Raw genomic sequence first — 12,033 nt, 5'->3', positions numbered from 1 at the left:
AAGCAATTATTAAAGTTTTAATACAATTTTTATGAATAACATAAAATTTGTAAAAAAAAAATTCATTATTTTTTTCTTTTCTAATAGAAAGTTTTTAAAAATACTTCATAAATCAGTGACCTTAGGTCAACTGTTGACATTTTTCTTTATCAAATATTAATTTGAAAAATTGATTTTTTTTAAAGAATTATTATGACTCCAAAAAAAAAAAAACTATAATAAATATAAAACTTTAATTTGATTAGACATCCTTAAAAATAAGGAAATAGAATGCTAATTTACAGTTACAAATATTACCATTAAAAAAAAAAAAAAAAATCACCATGACAATATCTTGTCCTACATCGGCTAATGAGAAGTGAGAAGGAATTCAGAAACTAGCAAGTTTTCCTCTAGAACTCCTGTAAAAATACAGTAAACTTTTGTCTCCACTAGGAAGATTATTACAAGCGTATAACTGTATAAGCACTTGTTAATAGTCCATGTCTAATCTAAATGAAAATCATGAATCACGTTGTCAAAATGTCGAAGTTTGTGACCGTATAGGGCTGCTATAAGATTGAAGATAACTTGTTACTCTCGTGCAGTGAACTGAAACTAGAAATGGCTTTCTTATCACTACTATCACAGCGATTGTGGCAAGAGCTACATGGAGTGACGCAGTTTGCTCTTTTTCTTTTCTCTCTTCTGTTACCTTTCTTATTGTTTAAACTCCGCCAGTTAGATGGCAAAGGCAAACTCAACTTGCCTCCATCCCCTCCAAAATTGCCTGTAATAGGCAACCTCCACCAGCTTGGTAGACTGCCTCACCGCTCTCTTAGACTGCTATCAAGTATGGCCCTCTAATGCTCTTGCACTTGGGCCATGTTCCAACTCTTGTGGTTTCATCCGCAGAGATGGCTCGAGAAATAATGAAAACCCATGATATTGTATTCTCAAATAGACCCAAAACCACAGCTGCCAATATCTTTACTTATGGATGTGTAAATGTGGGATTTGCACCCTATGGTGATTACTGGAAACATGTGAAAAAAGTTACGCTTCTTCAACTTCTAAGCCCGAAAAGAGTGCAATCGTTTCAGTTTGTGAGGGAAGAAGAAGTCACACTACTTGTGAATCAGATACAAGAAGCACGTCTCAGTAAAAGTCTAGTTAATCTAACTGACATGTTGCTTGCTGTTTCAAGCAATATTTCTTCTAGATGTGTTTTTGGAAAAAGACTGAGGTAAAAGATTGTAAGAGCACATTCGGAGAGTTATCAAGAAGGATGGCAATGCAAGTCACTGCTTTTAGTTTTGGAGATTTCTTTCCTTCTTTGGGATGGATGGATAATTTAACAGGTTTGATTGCTAGTTTGAAAGCAACATCAAGAGCGGTGGATGCATTACTTGATCAATTGATTGAAGAGCATAAGATCCTGAACGTGATTGAGAATGATGATAAAAAAGACTTATTGCATATTCTCCTCAAGCTTCAAAAGGAGGGCATGCTTGGAATTGAGCTTACCCAAGACAATCTCAAAGCAGTCATACTGGTATATTTTTATCTCTCATTTATATCCGAGTATCCAATCACACACACCTGGCTAAAGCTATATGTTTGAATAAAATGTAGAGGGGACACAATTTATTCCACAACTATTTTAACAACTTATCATGAGGTGGCAGGTTGTCAGTAGTGAAAAATAAAAGCGAAATAGTGATGGTTTCTGGTAAAATTGATTTTTCACTGCTTACAATTTCCGTCTCAACAAGTTATGAAAAAAGTTTCCATAGCAAAGTTGATAATGCTTTTATAATTTGCAGGACATGTTTACTGGAGGAACTGAAACTACTGCAACAACAATAGAATGGACAATTGCAGAGCTAGTGAGAAATCCGAATATAATGAAGAAAGCCCAAGAAGAGGTAAGAAGAGTGATTGGAAATAAATCAAAACTAGATGATACTGATATCGCCCATTTGCAGTACTTGAAATGTATCATTAAAGAAACTTTGAGACTACATGCACCAATTCCACTTTTAGTTCCTTGTAAAACTTCAACCAATGTTAAATTGGGGGGTTATGATATTCCCTCAAAAATGACAGTTTATGTAAATGCATGGGCAATACAAACAGACCCTAAATCATGGGACCAAGCAGGAGAGTTTCTCCCAGAGAGGTTCCTGAAGAGTTCAGCTGATTTCAAGGGTCAAGACTTTCATTTCATCCCATTTGGTGGTGGGAGATGGGGTTGCCCAGGAATGACATTTGGGATTGCTTCAGCTGAATATGTGATAGCTAATCTTTTATACCATTTCAACTGGAAGTTGCCTGGTGGTGAAGTTATGAAGGACCTAGATATGACCGAGGCATATGGAATTACTATTCATAGGAAATCTCCACTTCTCCTAGTACCAACTTTGTACTCTACAAATATAATCTATTAAGAAGAAGTCATGGTTGTTGTTTTGTTATTTCTCTTTTTTTGCAGATATCAATCAATGTTATTAAAGCTTTGAATATTTCAAAATAAAATAAGACTTGGGGATGTATGAGGCTATTAAAAACAAATGGAGGATGTCAAAAATTTGAGTTCTTTATTCTTATGGATATTAAAGGTGAGAATGTCATGACGTGTGTCAATGTATGTGGTTGTAGAAGAATTGATGTAATATTTCCAAAATAGACTAAATGCTATTGGAGTTTTTTCGAGTTGCTTCTATAGATTAGGATCGACTTAGTACACACATAATGTATAGGACTCAATTAAGCACATGCACCCTCATGTAGCAAACACCCTCACAATTAAGACCATACGGTTCACAGAATTATTTTTGTATAAAACTAAATATGTCTGAATTTTTTATTTGCTTAAACATGTAATTCGAAGAATTTAGGTGATGTGGTAGTCTACAATTTTTTACATCTTTAAATGCATGAGCAAAACTTTGCAAGATTCCATGTGATCTTTATACAACTTATCTTTTTACATATTAATTTATTTATAGTATCATCTCCTAAAGAGTTAAGACTTAAAATATATAACTAAAGAGCTGCATTAAAAAAAAAAAAAAAACTATCAAAAGCCAACATGTAGAAGCAACTTTTCAGAATGTGTTTGTTAGAAGACTATAATTTGACTCTTTACAACCATTCTAAAAATTGGCTTGCGTGGTGTAATTTTGAAGGTCATAAAAAATTTGAGTGTGTTTTCTTGTTACCAATTGGTTTTGAGGTGGAATGACACAGTTCATAGTCTAGCAAATGGTATCAGAGCCAAGGGCATGGGTTCGAGTCATGAGAGTGTCATTGTGAGGGAGGGATTGTTAGGAGACCACAATTTGACTCTCTACAACTACTCTAAAATAGGTCCACGGAGTGTGATATTAAAAGTCATAAAAGATTTGAGTATATCTTTCTTGTTGCCAATTGATTTTGAGGTAAAATAGTACAACTCAAAGTCCGACAATGTTGAAATTGCATCAAGAATTATCAAAAAGGCAAAATGAAATTTCTAAATTCTTGTTATTCGAAAGACAAATTCAACCTAATCTTATTTTGTTAAGACAATTATTGGAATCTTTCTCAACTGTGTATGATGAAGTAAAAGAAATTTGAGGTATATGGAGTTTGAACCAGTGTGGCCGATACCGTACCGGCTAGTGCACCGGTACCGGTATACTTCTATATTGTACCGGAAAAAATACCGGCTGTACCGGTCGCGTACCGGCCATACCGGCCAATTTCGGGCAATACCGGCCGGTACCGGGCGTATCGGCCAGTACATAAAAAAACTTTTTTTATTTTTTTATTTTTTATAGTTTTGTAATTTTTGAATTTTTGTAAAGGCATAATGGTAACTTATTTACATTAACTTCTTAGTATTATTTGTTTTCTTAGTATGCAATAAACAACTAAGCTTTCTATTTTTTATATTGTGTTTTTTTTTTCTTTTATTTGATACTAAAGTCTAAAACTATGAATAATTTGTTCTGAATTGAGGTAATGTTTTATAATAAACTTTTATATTTACTATAATATAAGTGAAATATTATATGTTTATAAACATGGTTCTAGAGATTTTGGTGTGTTTGTGTGTCTGTCTGTGTGTATATATACATATATATATAAAATAGCGGTAAACCCGAAACGGTACACCGGTATTGACCGGTATCCGAAATATATCGTACCGGTGGTCAAACCGGTACAGCGTCCGGTACAATATTGACTTCCTTGGTTTGAACTATTTTAAAGAAATTTTCACTTCTCAAAGTACCAATTACTTTCCAAATATAATCAATAAGAAGTTATGGTTCTTGTTGTTTGTTATTTCTCTTTTTCTTGAGTTACCTTAGAAGATATTTTGATGCTTGAATAGTTTCAGGATAAAAATAAATTTCAGAATGGTCTAAGTTATATATTGAAATTGCATGAGGGATAAGAGAAATTTTAGTTATTTATACTTAGTTATGAACAGTGGTGGAGCTATGAATTTATTTTTGAGGGGTCATATATAAATTTTTATTTTTATTTTGTATGAAATAAAAAATAGTAATGTGCAATTTTTTTAGACTTTTTTTTTTTACTTGAAAGACTCTAATATATTGTAGAGTGGACTAAAGTTTGATTTTATTGGGTATAAAAAAAACTTAGGATAGTCACAAGTCGTTTCTTGAGGATAGACAATGTTTATTACTTTATTACCAGGTATAGGGTCTAAAATGATAAAGTTATTTAAGAAGATGGGCCTCATGATTGCAAGCAATGATAAGACGACAAAAGCTTACACAATTTTTTTCACAATTCTCATGTAATGAGTGGCAAAAGTTGTGTACAATATGTTCTCATGTGTGATTTAACAATTCCAGTCATACAATTCACATGATGTTTAATTATGTTAATCATAGATGGTGATTGACAAGCTTAAAGAATCAAGACTTGACAGTCGCGTCCATGTACCTCCAATTCTATAATTGTGTCTCCAAAGTCTAAAGAGCTACAGATTCCCGCGCGGGGGGGGGGGGGGGGGGGGTTGCAACAATACAAAAAACAACATTTGTGGCCAAAAGCTACTTAATTATAAAGATTAGAAAAGAAGGTATCCATAAAACAAACTGGGGATATTAATGATAAGATGTTAATAATTTGGTAAGTAGGTTTTAACTTCTACAAGTTTACACGTGTTTCGAATTCATAACAATGATAGTATGCATCTGACTATTTTTTTGTTAAATATTAGCAATGCGATGTGTTATATCATATTGTATCTGTTATAATAGATGCGGAACAACGAGAATACAAGAGTTACGTGGTTCAGCCTTATTAGCATACATCTATGGAGGAATCTCTTAAACACTACATCTTTATTATTATGTAAGAGTGTAGAACAATACCCTGTGTTACAATGAGATGGATCATGAGTATATATAAGCGACTAAATCTTAGACTACTAGTACAAGTAGGAATGAGTTTGGGCCTATTATATTGGACTAATATATCTAATATATCTCTAATACCCTCTCTTAAAATCAAGGTGGAGACTTGATGAAGATTTGAGGTTGAATAAGCATGAAAAAATCCCTTAAAGAATGCCTTTGAAGAAACCATGATGAAGAATGTGCCAATTGATCAATTTTGGAGCTTTAAATGAAGAAATAGAGTCCAAAATCGGAATTTATGTGAAAAATTGAGTAAGATAGGCATTTTCAAAAATTTTGACTTTTGGTCAATGATCAATACAAGAAGTCAAAGTCAACTTAAGGTCAACACTAAGCAAAAGTCAACGGTTAGCAATAGTGAAGGTCCACAGGTTAGATCCGGAAGTCTGGGTATGGTCGGTCCGGGTCAGCAGAGTTAAAGTCAAAGATGATGTAGTGATGACGTGGAGTCTCGCCGACGTGGCGAGCTGACATGGCTAGGGCTGACGTCATAATAAGGCTGATGTAGTTTTCGGCATGTGACTGTGTTGACACCTCATTTTGTAACCCGTATTTAATCTCACTTGGAGGGTAAAATGGTAATTTTTTCTTGGAAATATGCATCTTGATTCTAGTCATTAGATCCTTAATCTCATTTTACCAAAATAATCTCAATGTTGTAACGATTAAATTGATTGGTCATAAGCCCTAATCAGACCACCCGATTGAGAGTTATAATCAAATCAAGTTTTAATGACTGAGATGCACTGTCACAAATTGAGTCTGACTATATGTGATTATGAATAATTAATTTCAATTGGTTATATGTATAATCAATTTGAGATTAATGATGTGTCATAATTTGATTGGTTAGGACTACATTTTATGGTAAGGTTCACACACCTAATTAATTAGATAGTTAAACATTAATTATTCAATAAGTAATTTGTGCAATTATCTTTTAATTAGAGTAAATTTGTAACCAATTAAATCTAAAATGGGAGTGATTGGAGCCATTTAATGTTAATTGGGAGTTAATTTGGGACCTATTAAGGTTAATGTGCTGAAACCATGTTTTAACAAATGACCTCTGCTCACTATTTCATCGATATCTCTTAGAGTATTTTGAATCTATGAATGAGGTTAATTTTCCCAGGAACTAGACATCCGGGGCTTCAATTTGAGCACAAGAACGAAACAATTCCGATCAGAATTGAGTCAGATATGATTTTTTGAAATTGGCTCTACAGGCTGTTACAGCAGTTACGGGAAAACCGAATTTTGGCTTGCTCCTCACTTCCACAAATCTCTCCATTTAATACTCCAGTTTTCTCCCAAGGCTAAAATGAGGTTTAGGTTCATGATTCTTTGTCAACCCTTATTAATGGTCTTCCATTCATATTTTTTCCACCACTACTATATAAACCCCCCTCTCATTCATTTAAAAAAAAAAAAAAAAAACCCATCTCTTCTCCTCTTTTGAGTTTTAGGAAGTTGAGTAGTCTTGTCATATCTTGGTCTTCTTGAGACTCAAGGTATTGAGTGAGATTCACCCTTTCTCTCATAACTCTTCTTTTCCTCCCATCTTTAGGACCTGTACCAAGAGTCTCCTCCTCCACCATATGGATCTTGTATGAAGGTATAATCTCTTTCCCTAACTTGTTTTGTTGTTGTGATGATGAAAATTTAAGATTAAAGCATGATAATAACCATTTAAATTTCCTTGAATATGTTTGAATGTTCTTAAATGTTCTTATGTGTTCTTCACAAGTTCTTGGTTATTCATCACATGTTCATGCATAACACTAGTTTAAATCTTAAATCCACATCAAAAACTTGAAAAAGATGTTTGTTTAATAATTCTATTCAATTCTTGAATCTAGGATATCACCGTCCATACACATTCACTAGAATTTATTTTTCAATCCAAATAAAATGATTAATAAATTGAATTAGGGTTTATCACATGCACACACTTTAAATTCAATATGCAAATTGATTGATAACATATTGGATGATGTGATATGAATGTTGGTCACCATAGTCTAGAAAATTGGTTTCACCGGGCAAGGTGGGTGCCTAACACCTTCCCACCTTGTAATATAACCTCCGAACTTAGATCAAGGGTTAATAGATCAAATGCTTAACACCTTCCCACCTTGTAATATAACCTCCGAACTTAGATCAAGAGTTAATAGATCAAATGCTTATCCATGTAATTTTCAATTTTTAGATTGTAACTAGGAAACAAAGTCATGTACTTTATCTTAGATTGTATCTAGGACCAAAGCCATGTAATTTTCCTATGATCAATGTAAATTCAATTGAAAATTAATAAAATGAGGAAATTTTCAATTTTGATTTTCTTATTTTTCCAATAATTAAATAAGTGGTGACTCCATTGTAAAACTCTTAATCTAAAAAGGGAAAATATAACTAGTCGAACCTCCATTTTGAGAGGCAATAACATGACTCCACCCATTCACGTGGGTTTGGCCCAATACTCCATTAAAAACGGGCCAGGGGCGCGGTCTCTCACAAATTGGAGCATGACGATGATGACGTGTGGCAAAAACTCCAGGAGTTTGTGTAGGCATGTGCGAGTGAGATGGATGCTCAGACTTTGTTGGTTTGGCAGATTGGTGAGCTACGAGTTTGTCAGGGTGGCATGTGTTACTAGAGGAGGATTTGCTCTTAAGGAATCCAAGGCAACGTGTGGAGAAGTCCACTGAAACGGCGATAGTGCGTGGGGGGTGCGGCATTCAGTAGAGGCCGGACCTTTGAGTTTTTCTCGCTGTATACCATCAAGCACGTTTGTATGATTGGTTTTGTCAGGCGAAGGCTTGCTTTGCACAGATCTAAGAGGGGAGGCACGACATGCTTGAGAGATTAGAGACATGGCTGCAAGATAGCAACAGTGGTTTTGTGTGAGTTGTGTGAAGCCGTGGAGTCCAGATCTGTGGGAAAGCAATGGCACTGTGGTGGATCTGTGTTGTGCACGTGGCGAAATTTCTTTGTTGTGTAGAAATGTTTGTTTGATGCTAAGAATGAAGTTTGACTCTTGCCATGTTAAATATATTAGTAACGTGATGTGTTATACCATATTATATATGTTAGAGTGGATGCGGAAAGGGAAGCATAAAATAGGAACATCGAGAACACGTGGGTTATGTGGTTTAACCTTGTTGGCTTACGTCTACAGAGAAATCCCTTAAGGGCTACATCTTTATTATTGTGTAAGAATGTAGTACAATAACCTGTATTACAATGAATCTTAACATGAGTATATATAGACGAATAAAAGCTGGACTACTAGTATAAGTAGGAGTGGACTTAGGCTTATTACATTGGGCTAATATATCTTATATATCTCTAACATTTTCAAATCTTTCCATGTGTTTGTTGCTATACTCATTTTTGGATTTATGAATTGTAATACATACCCAAATTTGAGAGGATTACTACAAGTTTGTACTTATTGATCGTCCATGTCTAATCCGTTTGAAATTTATGAATCATGTTGTCAAAATGTCGAAGTTTGTGACTGTTAGGGCTGCTATAAGATTGAAGATATCCTTGTTACTTTCAAGTGGTGAACTGAAACTAGGAATGGCTTTCCTATCACTACAGTCACAGCAATGGTGGCAAGAGCCACAAGGGTTGATACTGTTTGCTATTTTTCTTATCTCTCTTTTGCTACCTTTCATATTGCTTAAACTCCGGCAGTCAAATGGCAATGGCAAACTCAACTTGCCTCCATCCCCTCCAAAGTTGCCAGTAATCGGCAACCTCCACGAGTTCGGTAAACTGCCCCACCACTCACTTGAAAAGCTTTCGAGTAAGTATGGCCCTCTAATGCTCTTGCACTTGGGCCATGTTCCAACTCTCGCAATTTCATCAGCAGAGATGGCTAGAGAAATGCTGAAGACCCATGATGTTGTTTTCTCAAATCGACCTAAAACCACGGCTGCCAATATCTTTACTTATGGATATACAGATATGTCATTTGCTCCCTATGGCAATTACTGGAGACATGCAAGAAAAGTTACTATTCTGGAACTTCTAAGCTTGAAAAGAGTGCAATCGTTTCAGTTTATAAGGGAAGAAGAAGTCAAACTATTTGTCAATCAGATACATCATGCATGTCTCAGTAAGAGTCCGATTAATCTAACTGACATGTTGCTTGCTGTTTCAAACAATATTACTTCCAGATGTGTTTTTGGAAGAAGGACTGAGGTAAAAAATGGTAAGAGCACATTTGGAGAGTTATCAAGAAGGATGTTGATGCAATTTACAGTTTTTAGTTTTGGAGATTTCTTTCCTTACTTGGGATGGAAAGATTATTTAACAGGCATAATTGCAAGTTTGAAAGCAACTTTAAGAGCATTAGATGCGTTACTTGATCAGGTGATTGAGGAGCATAAAATCCTGAATGTGAATGATGATAAGGAAGATTTTGTGCATATTCTCCTCAAACTTCAAAAGAAGGGTATCCTTGAAATTGAGCTTACTCAAGACAAACTCAAAGGAGTCTTATTGGTATCTCTCTTCTCTCGTAGTTAAAATAAAGGCTAAATAATTAAGTTTACATTTTTTTTACTAGCTTAAACTTTTGTGATATTTCATGATTTGTTATGATATCAAAACAAAGATCCTTAATTTGCACCTTGTTTTTACTCTTAACAGTCTAACTCTCATTTTAAATTGAAAATTGCATATGTTGGGCTGCCCTTATTAAGTGAGAGTTTCAATCCAAATTAGGAAAAATGTTAGAATAATGGATAAATATTTCTATTTAATATTTCCCATTAATAATTTTGGACAATCAGGTTATCACTCTCCGATTGCACACACAACTAACTAAAGCTGTATTATTGTTTTATAATTTAGGACATGTTTGTGGGAGGAACTGATACCACTGCAACAATACTAGAATGGGCAATGGCAGAGCTAGTGAAAAATCCAAGTATAATGAAGAAAGCACAAGAAGAGGTAAGAAGAGTGGTGGGAAAGAAATCCAAAGTAGATGAGATCGATATCACTCAAATGCAGTACTTGCAATGTATCATCAAAGAAACTTTGAGACTACATGCACCAATTCCACTTTTGGGTCCCCGCCAAACTTCAGCTAGTGTTAAATTGGAAGGTTATGATATTCCTCCGAAAACGACAGTCTATGTAAATATATGGGCAATACAAACAGACCCTGAACTATAAGACCAACCAAAAGAGTTTCTCCCGGAGAGGTTCATGAAGAACCCAATTGATTTCAAAGGCCAAGACTTCCAATTCATCCCATTTGGTGGCGGAAGACGCGGTTGCCCTGGAATGACATTTGGGATTGCAGCAGTTGAATGTGTGATTGCTAATCTTTTATACCATTTCAATTGGGAGTTGCCTTGTGGTAGAAGTAGGATTGATCTAGATATGAGTGAGGTACATGGATTTACTGTTCATAAGAAATTTCCACTTCTCATAGTACCTACTGTGTAATCTACATTATAATCTATTAAGAAGTCTTGGTTGGTGTTGGTCAATTGTTGTTATTAATATTAAATAAGTTCAGAGTAAAATAAAATTTCAGGATGTATGTACTAGCTTACTGCAAACACATGATTACAATTAGCCATCACACAGAAAACTTGCTGAAGGTTTAGTGCATGAGGAGATCAGATAACAAACCAGAGGGACTTTTATAAATTTTTTGTTCCAAGATAATTCGGATGTTTGAGAAAGTAGACATTCATTCCCTTTTCGAGGCATAAGCAAACATCCTCGAAAATACTCATTGGAAACGCTATCAAAGTGATTCCAGGATAAAAACAAGGATTTTATAATTCTTTGAGTTCTTTCTTCTTTCTTGGCCAAAGCCTAAGCATGCAAAGTCTTCTTCCAATGGAAGGCGAAAACATTATATCTTCATTGCTACATGATTAAAGTAGGGTCCAGGGGTCTTCATAATAATGTGGCTACAAAATACATGGGTGGAAGCTGGCCCATTCGATCAAGCGGGTTTAAGTGTCTATCACATTCCCAAACTTGTACCCTAAGTCCAGAATCAATGTTTGGTTTGTTAGACCATTACATTACATAGAGGGTCATGTTCAATTTCTAGACTTAAACTTAGTAGCAACTCCCATATCTCCGCCCCAATCCATTTGATTAGTGGCGTACTATTGGGTCCATGTCTAGGATAGGCCCAACCTATATCATAACTATTTTTAAAAATGAGGGCACTCATTTTTAAATATTTTCTCCACTATAAAAAAATAAGTTAACATAGGAATTGGTTGGACTCGATTCCATGGTTCGGGCCATGGTATGAAGTCTCCAAACTCTTAATCATAATCTCTATGTAATCCCAATCCACCATGTTAATGACCATTCCTTTTCTCTCAACATAAAATACATTTTGTGTAGAATTTGCTACTATGACCTAAATAATAGGCGTAGTCCCACTGACATTGACAAATTTGGGTAAGTATAACAGGGATTATGATACCAATCAAATCTTACTCCGTCAAATTTTCTCATCTTTGGCCACATATAGTAATGTCTAGGACACTAAAAGTAACCAATTTTGTCAAAAACTCTTTATCATTTTTTAAATTCCTTACCGCCTTTCTGGTCCCAT

At 34.8% G+C, this 12,033-nt stretch overlaps 2 pseudogenes; both read left to right on the top strand.

The window, feature by feature from the left end:
* The first annotated feature begins 603 nt into the window (after positions 1 to 603).
* LOC142632990 (cytochrome P450 71A1-like) lies at positions 604 to 2,429 on the top strand (annotated as a pseudogene).
* A 6,498-nt stretch (positions 2,430 to 8,927) lies between these two features.
* On the top strand, positions 8,928 to 10,892 carry LOC142632989 (cytochrome P450 71A1-like; annotated as a pseudogene).
* Positions 10,893 to 12,033: the final 1,141 nt, after the last annotated feature.

Source organism: Castanea sativa, chromosome 4, assembly GCF_040712315.1.
Source record: "Castanea sativa cultivar Marrone di Chiusa Pesio chromosome 4, ASM4071231v1".
Classification (NCBI taxonomy): Eukaryota; Viridiplantae; Streptophyta; class Magnoliopsida; order Fagales; family Fagaceae; genus Castanea; species Castanea sativa.
Note: the sequence above shows the minus strand (reverse complement) of the source record. Positions and strands in the feature narration are given on the sequence as shown.